Genomic DNA, 16,443 nt, shown 5'->3' with positions numbered 1-16,443 from the left:
ATCTCAGCCTTTCCCCTTCTCCACTGTTTGACTGAGTGACTTTTTGGAAGGCAGCAGGAGCTGGTGAGTTCAGGTGTTGGGAGAATTCTCCAGCCTGTGCTGCAAGAGAGAGGGAGTTAAAGGATAGCACTGCACCCTTAAAATCCAGCACATCATTCCACGGGCTCCTGGGCCCAGGGGAGGAATTTTGCAGATCCCAAACAATAACAGTGGGTTTGCACAAGGCCTGGCCACAAAACACCAGGTCTGGCTATCAGGACTTCCCCCACAGCCAGAATCCAGCCCTGCCTTTGGCCCTGCACCGGCCAATGCATTAATTAACACAACTTCTGAATTTTGATCCTCTTTCCAAGAGCTCTAACTGAACTGGAGTGCTTTAACTGGAATTCCCAGAGCAGGACCTGGGGTGCAGGGCCATCCCCAGCAGGCAGGGGAAGGAGCTGCAGTGTCTGGCTGTTGGCTGCTGCTGGGTTTTTATTTTTAATGGTTTCTGGCACTGCATTACACTGAGGTAAGTGCTTTGTTTCTCCCTCAAGTGGCACTCAGCTCCCTGGGGCTTGCTTATGAATGCTGAAGGAGAATGTCCACTCGCTTTACTTCTGTTGTGTTTGTACTGTACAAGCTTTTGGCTGTCTTTGCCAAAGGAAAAGACAGGTTGCTGCTACTTAGAAGAAATATTTTTAATTGCATAGTATTGATTTTCTCTTTTCCTTGGTGGAGCGTTGCTCTGCTGCTGATGGATGCAGCAGAACGTGGGGCTGGTTTGTGTGGATGGATCAGCTCCGAAATAATAAAATTGTATTGGGGTTCAAACCCATCCAGTTCTTTTGGGGCAAGTTTTCCTGCCTTTGAGCCACACAGAATTTGGCTTTTCATGATGGATTTAATGAAATACACACAGCTGAGCATCTTCCTCTTTCTGTACTGTACTTTCTGCATTACTATGAACCATTACAGCACCACACACTGATGTTATGCCCACACTGTGGCTGCTGTAATTCATGTGTTGGATTCCTCCTCCTGCTCCTCTCCACAGCTTTGGGGTGGATCATGGCCAAGGGAGATGGTCTCAGGTTTTTATGTTCTTACCCCTCACCAAATGAAACAAACTGCAGAGCTCTCAGCATCCCCAGCAACAGCTCAAGGAGAAAAAGAGTAATTCTGCAAACACTTGGATGTAAACAGGTAAACCTAGAGCTGTGGAGCAGAACCATTTCCTTTATCATTGCTCTAAAGTTAGGATAATACCCAGTTCAGAGCTGGTAAAAGGCACATGAATGTTGATGCAGGGCCAGGGAGTTCTAAAATTGTTTTCACATTTATATGTAAAGCAATTACTGATGATTTTTTTTTTCTCTGCCTCATAACCTTGAGAAGTGGAGCAGACATGCAGGAAGTCTTACTTTTTATTTCACTCTGGTAGACTTGTAAAGCAGGCAGCCCTGGTGTACAGAGCAACAAGAGTCAAATGAAACTGGATTGTATTTTATGGCATTACTTGCAGCCCCATAATGCAGGCAGATACCTTTGGGTTGGGGAAGGGGGTGACTGAAGCCCAACATGTTCTGACAGCCCACAATCATTTCAAAGAGATTCCTGGTGACCAGAGCATGGTCCAGCACCCTCCTCTCTGCCCTGGCTGTTCTGATCTGTCCTGTTCAGGGTGCTGCGGAATGCAATTTAATTTTTTTCACCCATTTTTACTTTGCAAACTGCTTGCTCAGACCCTCCTCCAAGCCCACACATTCTTTCCTGAGGTCTAATTAATTCATTTGCAGAGTGTGTGTTGCTCTCCCTGCTCATTCTGCAGACGTGCTAAGTCTTGCAATCGGAGAGAAGGAGCTTGAGCAGATTTGTTTTCACAGCCTGCGTTCCGAGGCTGATGGAATCAGACCCGCTGCTGGGAAAAGACATCTCAGAGAACAACTGCAGTGTTTGGGTCAGGATTGTCCCGAGCTGAGCCCTGTTTTCCCAGCACCCAGCCCCTGGAGCATGTGCTCTGCACTCAGAAGCAAAGCCTGGCCCTGCTGGTGCTCAGCCTTTTGCTGCAGCCCCTGGCTGGAGCAGGAAAATGCCTCATGTTCCACCCTGGAGAGGGAGCTGAGGGGAGGCTGTGGAGTGCATCACCAGTAACTAATATCCATCACCTGGTGCCAGGCTGGGCTCTGTCCATGCTCAGGCACTTGGGGTGGTTTGGGGCCCCCTCGGAGGGAGGGGACCCCGGGGAAGGGGAGCAGGCACTGCTGGCTGCAGCTCCCATCCATCCTGGCTTCATACTGAGAGTCCTACAGCCTTGTCCTCACAATATTCCCTAGAAAACCAGGAGGAATGATGGCTGTATGGAGCCTCTGGAACATCTGCTTTCCACAGAATTATACAACCATGGAATGGTTTGGCTTGGAATGCACCTTAAATCCCACCCAGTGCCACCCCCTGCCATGGGCTGGGATGTCTCCCACTACCCCAGGTTGCTCCAAGCCCTGTCCAGCCCTTTATCCACACCCTTTATTCCTTCTTCATTTGGGAACAGCAGTTATTTTTTTAGAGTCACAAACCCAGCTCTACTGAAGCCAGAGCTGCTGGTGTGGGGTTCATTGTGGGGTCATGTTTGTTTTCTACAGAATCTGGATGTGCTGAACCCTAAAGCACTTTGTTTTTCTCTGTAAGCTTCATGGCATCCTAAATAAATGTATTTTAATGTGCTGAAATGCATCTAATCAAACAAATCAGGTGGCAAAATGCCTCTGAATATTTCAGCTTTCAGGCATCTCCTGACATATGACCATGAGTAGTTTGAATTCGACTTTATGTGCTTATTCCACCTTTATAATGATGCCTGTATATGTATTAAGTACACAATTTAGGGTCCTTTTCTGGGGGACAAGGGGATGTACAGTAGCACTAGAAAGAGACTCCACATCATCAGGGTTATGTTTATCAGAGGTCTCCCTGACCAGGCAATGCTCAAGGCTTTTTGAATGCTCAAGGCTTCCAAGAAAAAAAAAAACAAACAAAAAAAAAAACAAAACAAAAAAAAACCAAAAAAACCCCCACCAAAACCAAAAACAAACCAAAACCTCAAAAAAAAAAAAAAAAACCTAACCAAAACCCCCACAAACAAACAAACAAAAACCAAAATCAACCAACAAACAAACAAACCAGGGGAAAAGTGGTTACTAACAATAATTTATTGTGGAAAAATATTTACATAGACAAAAATATTGCACTTGGCATGTTAGGATGTTAGGACCAGGAATAAGCCCGTCTCTTGTCCTGTAGCTCTCATCTATTATTCATTCTTGCTGTTTGGCTCTTTTCATTTTGAGATGTCAAAGCATTTTGCAAATGAAGATGTAAATTGCTCTCCTTGTTTTACAGTGGAGTGGCTGAGAGAGGGAAACCACTGCACTGCAGCACCACTGGAATTCCACCTGAATTGAGGGGCTTCCACCATCCCAGGCCAGTGCTCTGTCCACTGGATTCTGGAGATGCCATTTCTTCCAAGGGCAGAAAACACGGTGGGATTAATTAGCTCAGAGGAAAAATCGAGGTGGAGAGGTTGGTGGCAGGGGAAGAGAAGGGGAGCACAGCACCAAAGGCTGAGGGGACTTAGGAGAGGTGGGAAAAGCAGATGTTGGGTAGGGAGTGGGTGAGGAGATCTGCTGTGGTTGGAGTGGGCTGAAATGACAGGGGCTGACAGGGATGTGTGCTCTGGATTTGGGTGGTGAGAGTCGTTCCAGGGAGCTGGAAAGAACTTCCAGGAGCAACTGTGTCCATGGCTTTTCCAGCAGCTTCAGGGAACCACAGAACAAGCTGACCTGGAAGGGACCCACAGGGTCATCAAGTCCACTGTAGGCATTGACTTGCAGCCCTGCAGAGGCCCCTAAACTTGTTTTTGTACCTTCATAATTAATAACAAAAATCCACCTGACTTGGCAAATGGGAGAATTCACAGCTCAGTGCCTCACGAGTCTGTTAAAATATGACCCCTTGTCCTTGTTCTTGATGCTGACTCTGTGTACAAATGATGCTGATGGCTCTGCCTCTGAATATCTATAATGCGCTCATCCAGGTGACGACACATCCTAAATTTTTGAGACTGGAAATGTCACTCTGGGCCTGGAAGGATGTTTGATTTCATTCCAGGCATTGAGTAACAAATTGCCTTTAATGGCAGCATCACCAGAAATAGGCCTCCCTCGCTTTTTCATGTCACTTCCAAGTGTCTTGTTGATATTTTTACGGATTTTTATTACCCAGTTTGTTATGCAGCAGCCAGAGCCTTGCCAGGTTCTCGGGGATCAGCAGGCAGGGGGGGCTAAGCTAGAATAAGAACTCCTGCACTCGTGGTTTTAATATCTTTTACTTCAAAGCAAGGAGCTGATGTGATCTTTCATCATCTCAGCTGTTGTTTACCAGCTTCCTACAGATGCTGTTTGAACTAACAAACCCCACATTTCCTGGCTGGAATGAGGAATTCCCTGGGTGGCTGCAATCCCTTCACTCCGAGGCTGAGTCGTCCTGATTGAATGATGCCACTAACGAGAAGGGGATAAAAGTTCAGGATCACCTTTCAGGCAAAGAATAACTGCCCAAATTACTCTGGCTCAGCTCCTCAGCCCTGCTCCTTATTTTCTGCTTCCAGGGAAAAGCACCAGCAGCTCCAGGGCTGGGTTTGGGGTCAATTTACTCCATGTCTCAGGGACAGAGGGACGTGCCCGTGGTGCAGGGGCTCCTCTTTGGCTCTGAGCTCTGCCCAGGGGTCGTTTTACAGCAGTGTCTGAAATGAGCTGAAATCCAGGAATTACAGGTGAGGAAAGAGCTGCGAGGTCACCTGTGCTGAGAGGATCAGAGCAGGGTCTCCAGTGCCTGTGATTAAAGTGTGTGAGAGGCTGTGAGGGAGAAAATAGCAGCAGTTGCAGACAAATTCTTTTTTTCTCCTCTGCTTCTCCTTTTTTCCCCCTTTTTCCAAGCCCATCAGCAGTGTGCTCCTGCTACTTTCATCCCTTTTCCTGGAAGTTTGGTCCTGCTGCAGAAGCTGATGAAGTTTTCAAACACACTGAAATAAATATGTTATAATAGAAAATGGGCTGAAGCTTTTGTGTGCCAGACTGGTCTTCAAATAGGTGCTGATTTTCCTTTCAGGATAACAGGATAGCAGCCAACCAGGACTTTATTTTCCCATTATTTATATGATAAATCATGGAATTATTTGGGTTGAAAGAGACCTTAAAGATCTCATTCCACCCCTTGCCACAGGCAGGGACACCTTCCACTATTCCACGTTGCTCCAAGGCCCGTCCATGCTGGCCTTGGGCACCCACAGGGCTGGGGCACATTCCAGTCACTTTGTGTATTTGTATTTTTATGGGAACAGTGTTCAGCTGCAGAGCCATCATGACATTAAACCTGCTCACCTCTCACATCCAGTGTCCCTGTCCCAAGTAGCTGCTGGTCTGAGCAGGGAAGGGTTGGGAATAAAAACGCATTTGGGAGGTGATTTGCTTGAGGTGATTCAGGGAGTAAGTGGCAGGGATGGGAAACAGAAGGTGATTTTATGGGCCATTCTTAGTTCTGTTGTTCTCTAATTGTTTTATTGGTGAAGAAATGCTCTTTAAAGTTGAGATTTGTGATAGACCCAACCAGTGTTAATTGCAGGGAAAACTGGCTGCTTCTGGAAAGGATGGTCTGGCTATAATCAGTTTCTCAGTTCCAAAGAGCAGGGTAGACAATAACCATCATTTTAAAATTGGCAATGATGCAGAAATGTATAAATTTGTGGATATATCTGAGTTCACCTAGTCTGAATGCCATGAAGTTGTCAGTCAGTGTGGAGACACAGGAGTCTACCATCAGAGTCTCAATCACCCAGCTGTGGAAGACTGGTCCCAACTAAGAACAGGCTTTAGGTTAGGGTGAGAATCTTGCTTCTCCCATAGATCTTTGCAGGCACATGCTGATTTATGTAAAATTATGATACCCCATTGGCCCGTTGGCCTAACGACCCTAGTTCAACCCCTATTACCCATCTTTGGTTAGTCCCCAGAATGTTCTCCCTCTCTGTCCCTCCACTGGCCCTAGTTTGCTGCATTGTCCCTGTTTCCCTAGTAGCTGACCCAACCCTTAACCCCTCCTTTGCACCTTTTCCCCCGTCCCTTGGGCCCTGACCTCAGCTCCACCCTCACCATCCCCTACAAACCCCCGTGCCCTCAGCTTGCACCCTGTCTTCGTGCCTGCACCCTGTTCCTGTACATGAACCCACTTTTCTGGAGGCCACAGGAAGGAAGAGCCACCCTGCCTGTCCTGTCAGCTTTCTGGGGCTCGGCACTGCCGGGCACCCCAGGGCCTCACCAAGGCTCCTCACTCACCATGCTCCACGCCAGGAGCTCTGTTCCTGTCCGTGGGATATGTGCAATGGCTCTGGGAACGGTGCTGAGCAGCCATAATTCCCTTTCCTTCCCGTCACACTCCTGCAGGCTCCCTTCCTCCTCGTCCCAGCATTTATGTGGAAAATTGTAGCCTCAGAAACCACTTCTGCCCAGCTAGCTGAAAATGCTCCTTTTTGGGTGCTGGCAGCCTCCAATCGATACCTCCTGTTGGTAGACTCTTGTCTCCAGTGCAATTTTGGTGAACAAAAGTGTTATTGACCTGAAAGAGAAACTAAACTGCTTTTCAAAGCCACCAGTGCACCTAAGCAAAATAAATAATCTGTAGGGCAACTTCCATGTTATTTCTCTGTTGACTTTCTGGGGTTTTTCCCTGCCAAACAGCTACCTCTCAGAGCAAAAGGCAAACCCACCGTGTTGGAGTCTCCTCTGCTTTTAATATTTCCTAATAAAACAGCATTTTAAAATGAAAAGGAATTTTTCTAAGGAGCAAGTGTGGGAAAATGATGGCAAACCTCATTTCATACAGATCCAAGAATAATTTTTCCACTGTTCAGGATGCTTGGCTATTTAGTCTGCATCAGAAGCATGGGACTTTTATCAATCAAAGAGCCACTTTGTCATTAAATGAAATCTGGGAATTGCTCTGAGATTCAACTCCACGTAGAAATTGGGAAATAAGGGTCTGCTTCTCAGGCACACTGAGGCTCCTTTGTGCACCTACAGTGCCAAAAAAGGCCCCCAAGACTTCATTTCGCATCAGATCTTTCATAAAATCTATTCACCCAAAGTGCTTTAGGGTTAAAATTAATTCAGTTAATGAGTTAAATAACTGCCAAGGGAGAGAGAAATTAAGAGTCATGGGCAAGGGGGAAAAGAGATGCTTCCAGCTGAGTTTAGAAGAGAGTGTGAATGAGTTGAAGGGGAAAAGAGATGCATTGATGGGCAAGAGCTGCAGAGAAGAAAGCTCTGATGCCCCGGGGGTCAAATCATATGAAGGGAGGAGGAAGAGCCTCTTTCTGCAGAATTGTATCAGTGGCAGCTGATTTAACACCCAGCACAGAAGCAGCAAGAGAAGCTGAAGGTTTGTACCCAGTGTAGCTGTAAATTCTGCCCAGGCTGCACGAACACTCATCTTTTATTGTTTATAATGCAATGGAAATTATCGTGGAGTAGGTTCCTATTGCATCAGGCATTTCAGGAAAGGAAAGGCAGACTCTGACTTGGTCTTTTGACTCCCAGAGTCATTTTAGAGAATCATGGGAAAAAATGAGGTTGGAAAAGCCCTCCAAGGTCATCGATCTGTGCCCAATGCCCACCTTGTCCCCAGCCCAGAGCACTGAGTGCCAGCTCCAGGCCTTCCTTGGACCCTTCCAGGGATGGGGACTCCAACCCTCCCTGGGCAGCTCATTCCAATGTTTAACAGCACTTTTTGTGAAGAAATTCTTCCAGAATTTGAGCCAGACAGAGCTGTAGCTGGTGCATAACAACTTCCTTTCTCCATTCTCTCTCTCCTCAGCAGCCCTTTCATTTGTAGTGGTTGAACTCCTCTGGATCGGAGTCTGTCACTGGTTTAGATGACAAAGAACATTTGAACAGATGTTTTCCAAGTGAGCCATTCTTTCCCAGTTTTTATAGAATCTCTCACTTCACATGAGGCAGGGCTTTAGTGGGTCTGAACCTCAAAGAAACTGTGCTACACCAAGCTTTAAACAACCCACAGCCCCCAGCACGGTCAGACTGATGACGTTCCCCACACTTTAAGAAGCCTCCGAGGCTCACAAACAGAAGTTTTACATTTAATAGTTTGGATATGACCAGCCCTGATTCATTTCCCTCCTTTTTTTCCCCTCAGTGCTCCATGACGGTGCATTTATGGTGCAGGAAGGTGCCTTGGAAGCTTGAGAATAGTAAATGCAGGCCTGCTTTTGCTCAGCAGAACTTGTTCAGGGCTTTACAAGAAATTTTCGGACAAACTCATCCAACAAAAGTCGGTTTGAAACAAAAAGAAATTAAAAAACACCAAACCCACAAGACCCCAAAGCCCCAAGTGCCTTATTTGAGGAATGTAAATAAAACATGTCCTGGATATTCTCTTAACTGGGGCTCATGCAAAGGAGAATTTGCCCTTGCCTAATGCTCACTTTGTGTGGAGTTTGCTGCTCTGTCCCAGGTTATTGGGAGCCCCTTAAAGCAAGGCAGGGAGAAGGGATGGCGAGGGAGGGAACTGTGAGGTTTAGGTACTCATATAGCACAGGGCTGAAAAGTCCCTCCCTCCACCAGTGGGTGGATTCAGTGTCAAACACGAGGAGGATCCCCAGGAGATGCATTTCTTCCCAAGACCCACTCAGACAGGGGAGGGAAGGATTCCCAGGGCATTGTGTGTTGCTTGAGAAGGTCCTGTAAAACAGCTCTGGGTAAGACACACACCCACGAGGCTTTTCCTGCTGGCTCTAGAGCTTGAAAAGGCTCAGATTTCCATAAATCCTTCTGTGAACCCAGAGGCAAGATTGGGCTTTCAGATGTTGAGTTAGTGTTGGTTTGCCAGGTCTGAAGCAAAAACTGGGTGCCCGTTCTGAGGGAAAAGAGCAATTAATGTAATTTCTCCAGACTATTCATATTCAGCGCCCATGGACTCACCCCTCCCACATGGTCTTGTTTCCTCTCCACTCAAGTCTGGTCTCTGTGGCTCAGGGATGAGCACATCAAACTCTTTAAAGCAGGCTCTGCCTCCAGCCTGTTGTTTTTGGATCCTCGTGCATCCCTGTGTTTGATTTGGACATACCTTGAATCACCGAGTGTAGGTCTGAGGGAGTTTCTCTGCAAGCCTCATTTCCTCTCCTCTGTGAACCAGGATAGATAATTCCTGCCTTGTGGGCATGTAAATTTTAATAGTTTAGTCCCCCAGTTCAGCAAAGCACTTGAGTACATTCTGCTGGAGTAAATGGGATTTTAATTCTGTGATTACATTTTTTTTGGTGAACCAGGGCCACAATAAAATACTGGGAGGTCATTGGAATTAGAGGTGTTAGAGAACTGTAATGTCATTATCAGTATTTTGCAGTACAAAACCACATGGTGATATTTATTCCCTATCTCCAACCAGGAATAAATGGGGTTTGGTCATCTTAAACATATAATTTAGATGTGACAAATACTCGAGATGCTTGGTAATAATGCCTTGCCTGGTTATTTTTGGTTAGTTTTGTTATTTAAAATGCAGTGACTCTGTGGCTTAATGTGCTTTTTGGGCTTTGGGAATGCAGTTTCAGCTCCTTTCTGCAAGTGGTTGTGGGGTGTGTGTGTCTGCCAGGGAATGGGTGTTAGTTTAGGATTAGGAGCTCTGTATTTGCATAAATAACATCATAGTTAGTATAAATAATGTCTGCAAAGGGCCCAGCCCCAGTGCTCTGCTGCAGGGTGGGGAAGGGCTCTGTGTGCAGCTGGATGCCCACAGCTGGCGTGGGGAGCAGCAGATGCAGGGAAGGAGCAGCACAGGGCAGGGCCATCTCCAGAGATGCCAAAAAGAAGGAGGAGGCTGGAAAGGGAAGCCCAGTGGCCCGGCAGCTTGTTCTTATCACCTCCCGGGGCTGATGGCAGCTTATCACACCCAGCCCGGAGCTCCCTCACCCAGACAATCCCCTAATTGTCTGTCCCTGTTAAGTAGCAGCTCTGGTGACATTCCAGACCTTGACCTCTGCCCTGTCCAGCGCCAAAGAAGTGCCATTAGGAATCATGTAACAAGGGGAATTAGGGATTGCTGGAAGAGGCCAGGGGGTCAACCTACTGTGGAGCTGGAGCAACAATGCCAGATCCAGCTGCCTTCCCCCTTCCCAGAGCTGGCAAAACGGGACGGGACATTCAGGGAAGGAGAGATGGGCTGGAACATTCAGGGAAAGAGGAATGGATAAGCCCTGGATTGCTGAGGAATTCCATCCACTTTTATAAAGAGTTTGAGCAATCCTTGGTCAAGAAATGTGCTTTAAATATTTTATATTTAAGTAGTCTTGGACACTGGGGCTTGGAGACTGTGTCAAAGGTCCTGGCAGCCATAGCAATAGGTTCTGTGTGTGTGTTAGAGCACCACAAATGCCAGCTGAGATTCAGGGATTTGGGAGATGGGAATCAAAGCACCAGCCACTACTGAAACTCTCCAAGAACCTGCTGAAGGAAAAGGCTACAGAAGTTTGTGATTGCACTAGGAAATATCAGCCTTCCAGAACATTTTCTGTATTCAAATCCCTCCTCTCCAAAGGGAACCTTGTGTGTAACTTATCCAAATGAGGATCCTCCTGGTAATCGCTGTCAAAATCCCACCTTCTGCACGTCCCAGCCCACAGATCTGCCCCTGGAAATGGGGGGTTTTTGGCATGTTGGAAGATGAGGCACTGAACCTATGAACCGAGGGTCCAGTTCAAGGAGATAATTGAGGAGATGGATAGATTCAATAGACCTCCCATTAGGCATGTCCTGAAATACAGGCTCCACTTAGTCTGGAAATCTCTTATTTAATAACAGCTGCTCTTATCACTTGAGTTTGATTTTCTATGCAGTATTCAAGCTGAGCCTTTTACATAATGAGAAATAAGCTTGTCTGAGCTTGTAAATGTGCAAAAATTCTCAGTGAACCCTCCAAGTGGTGCAAACCAAGGTAACCGTTAAAATCAGTGGAGCTCTGCCAGTTTACATCCGTTAAAGACCTGACTCTATTCCCAGGCATGTTAGAGGTGTTACTGCGTAAATGACTGCAAAAATTATTGCTGAAAGGTTTTTTGTGCTCCAAAGGTAGATCAGGTATCTGGTTCAGGGAGGGCACATCCATTGCTGCAGGAGGAAATAAAGGAAAAAAAAATTGGGAAGTGTTAACAGAGATTTTTTTAGAAGCTTTATAATGACAGGTCACATTCCCAAGGACTATAAAGTGGCAAATCTAACACCAATTATTCAAGAGGGGCAAAAAGATGCAGCGAGCAATTACGGCTTAACACCAGTTGTGGTGGTGTTGTGGGAAAAATATTAGAAAGCATTTGAGGGGGTTTGGGGAGTGAACAGCTTGAGAAGTGTAATTTGATTAGAGATGGCCAATGTGGGGGTTTGAGGTGGGTTTTAACTGGCTGAGGATTCTTCCCAGGTATTGCTGCCAGGGGAGGGCTGGATGGGGATGGGATGAGGTGAACTTGCATTTTTGAAGTGCCAGCCTGGGATGCAGCAGCAGGGTTTCACCGGGCTGGGCTGCAGAACCCATTGGAATGTGTTTCAGCGAGGGGGATGATGGATGCTCTTTGCCAGGAAGGGGGGTGAAAGCCAGATTTGGTTTGAAGAAGTGAAATGAAGGGTTTGTTTTTTTGTGTTTGACTTCCTGAAAGTCATAAAAGACCATCACACAGGGGAAAAGAGAGAATTGGGCAAGCTGGACTCCTGTGCCAAGCTCTGGCACCTGGGGAAGGGTCTCTAAATGAGCTTTTCTGAGTGTCTCAGTGCAATTCAGGTGCTCTCTCGAGGTCATGCACAGATCAGGGCGGTGTTACTGTGCCAGTGGGTCTTTGCCCACACACACAAATCCTCTTTTTTGTGAGTCACTTGGAAAATGTCCTTTCTGTTGCCTTTTTTAATTGCAGGCTGCAGCTCTGGGAATGTCTCTTGGGGTCCCCCCTTTCCTTGGCCTGTGGATCTGGACAGGTCTCTTTTCTCTGCTATTTATTCCCCCTGAAACCTTCTCTGTAACTGGCAAGGGCTGTTTGGGACATTGTCCTGCTATCTGAGGGACAACAGGGAGCACAGGGTGTCCCTGGCCCTTAAAGCTCCTTGGTCCTTCTGGGTTAAAAAAAAAACAAAACAACCAAACAAAAAAAACCCTAATAATTAATAACAATCAAAACAGCTTTAAACAAAGAACCAGAGACGATTCTCCCCCTGAACTACCAAAAAGCAACTTAAGTTCCATAATTCACATGCACCAGGTCTCATGGTGGGGCCAGCAAATTACCTCAGTCCCTGACTGACTGTGTTGGACCATGGGGAACCCACTGGATTAAAAAGGCAATTTTTGGTTATGTAGAGATACCCATTTTGGGAGGGAATAACTGGAATATTGCAAGCAGCATCCACAGATTCCCTCTTCTCTCTCAAAATGCTTTTTCAGCTCAGTTTTAAGCTCTTTGGTGCCAGCTCTTTTGGGTTTTGTGATTACAAACACCTTACAGTCACAGTCGAGCACAGCATTCCCTGGGTGCTGCTCCAGGACAAATAAAAACTGCAAGGAAATGGTTGGGAAATGGTGAGTGACTGAATGCTTCTGTTATTGTAAACCCAGAAATGTTTACTCATTATATTGAAATAGGTTTGGATCATTGTGGATGAAAGTGAAACAAGATATAAGCCTGCAATGACATGCATAAATACATAATTAAGTGTATTTCCTTTCCATATGGAGAGGATTAACTCCCTTGCCTCAGCAGGGAGTTGCTTTATTTGGTGTCTGCTTTGGTGTCCCTTTCTCTCTGACAGCTTACAGGGGACGCTGAAAGGGAATTTCACTCGCTGCCTAATGAATCTTGGAATAAGGACTTGGAGGGGAAGGAATACGTGATTACCTCAGAAAACAGAAGTTTGGTGACCTGAAGGACCGCCCTGATTTCTCTTTTTGACCTTAAGTGGGCCCTATGGGATGGCAGTGCCCACCTTTCCAAGACTTATTGCTTAGTCATAAATCCACATGGAGGGGAGAGGGATGTGTCTGGTAAATGCTGAGGCATCAGCAAAAGCTCCTGAGCTCAGGTTTCATAACTTGAGAAATATTTTATCACCCCTGTGAGCCAAACCTCTGAAAAATCAATAGAACTTGAGAGTTGCCTGTATTGATCTGAAGGCCTGAGTTGTACTGAAATATTCATGGCCCCATGTGTTTGTCTATGTGTGGTTTGGGGACCCAGGCGTGGGCAGATTTCAGAGGGAAATATTCTCATTTTTCACTTTAACTTGATTAAGGTGCCTTGCAAAGCACACCCTTAAGAGACACTGAATTTGTTTGTCTCACAACCAGGTTCCCGCCAGCCAGCCAGAAATGCAGTCTCATTATTATTATTATTATTTTTCTTAAATGACAAACTGTTGGGAGGAAGGAGTCAAGGAGATCTGATAAAATTAGCACCACGTCCTCCTGGGGATCCCCGGGCTTGCTTTGTTTGCAAAGCCAATTTGGACACTGCGTCTTTGATCTTCACTTTCAGTATTTGAGCAGGCATGTTTAGTATCACTCATTTCACTGGAGATTTGGGATTCAAGTTTCCTCAACAAGCTCCAAAGCAGTGCATTAGAGGGGGAATTGTCTGCCAGGCGTCTCAGAATCTCAATACCCTTGATACTAATTTGATGTGATGCATTTCACCAGATGTGTCTACCTGAGCACTGCTTTATGCCCAGGGGGATTGTGCTACTGTAGAGTATTAAAGTTGACTCTTCCCCCCTCCCCTCTTTCCTTTCCTCCCTTTTTCTTACAAAAGCAGCTGAATGAACAGCATCCATAATTTTAATCTGCATATTTGGAAGGAAGAGTGTGTGTGTGTGTGTGTGTGTGTGTGTGTGTGTGTGTGAGAGAGAGTGGGGCGGGGCAGGATTTATGCAAAAAACCCCACTGATAATAGAGCTTCAAAAATATATAAAGGAACTCCAATAAAACTTCAAAAATATTTTAAGAAAATCATGTTTAAATATAGGCTTACTGATTATTTATCCTCTCAAATTCCAAAACCTGCTTTTTAAATTTTCTATAATTATGGATGTAAAGGGAAAGGCTTAGAAAGGAGAAATGGTGAAAAATTGGTGACAATTAGTCTTCAAGAAAGCATATTGGCTAAATAGGCTGCCAGAGGGCTGAAAGTACTGTTATGGGACTAAGCACCTCCATAACCTTTAGCATAAAGTGAGGGGGTTCAGGGTTTGTGGGTGGTGTTGGAGCCCAGATCTTAAGTGGAAGGAAAAATAAGGGCAATTAGAACTGATCTCTTTCTTAACTCCCCACCCTGTGCAAATTCATCCATGGTTGGATGAATAGTCCTATGAAATAAAACCAAGCACCCTAGAGAGGCATTGCTCCAATCAGTGCCTGCGAACAAGGCTTGGGCACCTGAGATTTGCTAGTGTTGCTAAAGAGACCAGGAACAGCTCATTCCCTCCACCCAGGGAAGTGTCTTCTCCCCAGGGAATGGGCTGTGAAGGTACCTGGTGTTGGTTGGGGCTCTGGATCACCTCAGTTGCTTCCCCACCCCCTTTAATGTCCAATAATCTGAATTATTGCTGTTGTGTGCAGCTTCCCAGATGAGGGAACCTCCAAATTCTGTGTAAACACCAACTGCTGCTGGAGTCACACTGTGGCACTGAGTGTGGCCAGAGCTGCTCCTTGTGACCAGGTTTCATTTGCTCAGGCTGAGATGGCACTTTTTTCTTGCATGAATCCCATTTTTATCCATGTGACTGTTACTAACCTTCCTTGTAGAAAGCAGGAGGGATAAAAGCATCCTCAGCATTCTTTATTTATTTCCATTCCTCAATGGCAAAGCAAACTGAATGTTTAAGCAACTGACATCAAAGATGTGATTTCTCTGAAGCTAAAAAGCCCATTAATCAAAATTTTAAAGTGTTCTTTAATTACCCTGTAATAAAACGACACGCGCAGAGCGGGAGGAAAAATTGTGTACTTTTAGAGTTCCTCATGCTTGTTTGTGTTTCAAATCTCCCCGGAAATCCCCATTGATCCCTCTTGCTCCTGCTGCTTAATTCCACCCTGCCAGAGCTCCTGTGCTGTGTTCATGTCCTGTGCCGCCTGAAGCACGGGAGCAGCGGCCAGGGAAATCAGGGGTGGCTCTGGAGGATTGGGAATTCCATCCTCTCCGGGAATGGGGTGGAGCAGTGGGCTTGTCCTGGCTTGAAGGCTCAGCAGATGTGGTGTTGAGGGGACAGGGACAGTTGGATCTTGGAAATCTGAGGTGTCTGTGGTGTGTCCTGGGAAAGCTGGAGCTGGAATCCCTCCCTAAATGGCAAACGGAGAGATGCAGGAGCAGTGGGGACAGAGCAGAGGCTGGAGTTGGGAAGGACCAGCACAGCTCCTTCCAGGCTTCACTGTTCAAGGTCTCACCCTTAAAAATGGGCTCTGGATGGAAGCACTGAGACAGGGAGACAGGCAAGAGACACCAGAGTGGGGCTGGTGAGCACTTGGAGGGATGTGAGCTCTCCAAATGGGCTGTGAGGAAAAGGACGTGGTGAAAACCCGGTTAAAAACCTCTTTGTAAAACTCAAACTCATAAAGGAAGGAGAGTGAAAAATCAGATCAGAGTGGGCACCCCACTCCTGTCATTCTGAGGGAGGCGCTCAGGGTTGTGGTAGTAGAGAAAACCTTGGGTGTACAAAGTTAGTTCAGAGGTCAGCAAAATCATAGGCCTCACCTCGCCAAAATTCCAAGTCCTCCAGTCCAATAAACCTTTTCAGGTCCTAGAAACCCTCTGCAAATTTTTTTAAAACCTGAGATTATCTATAAAACTGGGACTTCCAGCTGTGAGCCCTGTCCCTGTGGGCAGTATTGGTGAATCCTCATTTTACTGGGGGAGGAATAATCGGGAGCTGGAGCGGGGGCTGGCACAATCCCCTTTTCCACACCCAGGTGATGCAGCCTGGTGTGTTTTGGGCTGAAATCCCCTGCTCTTGCCAAACTCAGCCGAGTGGGTACATTCTGAGTTGATCTGTTTTCAAACCCAGACAGTTGTTAATGAAACAGTTGCTGTTTTGTTGACAGAACATTAATTACTTGATCTTAGGACTTGGTAATTGCACGGGCCCCCTCTGTATACATCACTAATTACATTAGCAATTATATGGCATTTTAAAGACAAAGAAATGACTGCAGCAATTGCAGTGTCAGAGGGACCCTGCTGGTAAATTCCAATCAAGTCTCTGCAATGGCAGGGAGGTGTTGGGAGAAGCCCTTCTCCAGCCCAGCCCTGCACAAACCCCACTCTGCCACTGCCTAACCCAGGGAGCCTTGAGAAAAGAAGGGGTGCTTGAA

Source organism: Pyrgilauda ruficollis, unplaced genomic scaffold (genome assembly GCF_017590135.1).
Source record: "Pyrgilauda ruficollis isolate IOZ18807 unplaced genomic scaffold, ASM1759013v1 scaffold125, whole genome shotgun sequence".
NCBI classification, from domain to species: domain Eukaryota; kingdom Metazoa; phylum Chordata; class Aves; order Passeriformes; family Passeridae; genus Pyrgilauda; species Pyrgilauda ruficollis.
This window is presented reverse-complemented; position numbering follows the sequence as displayed.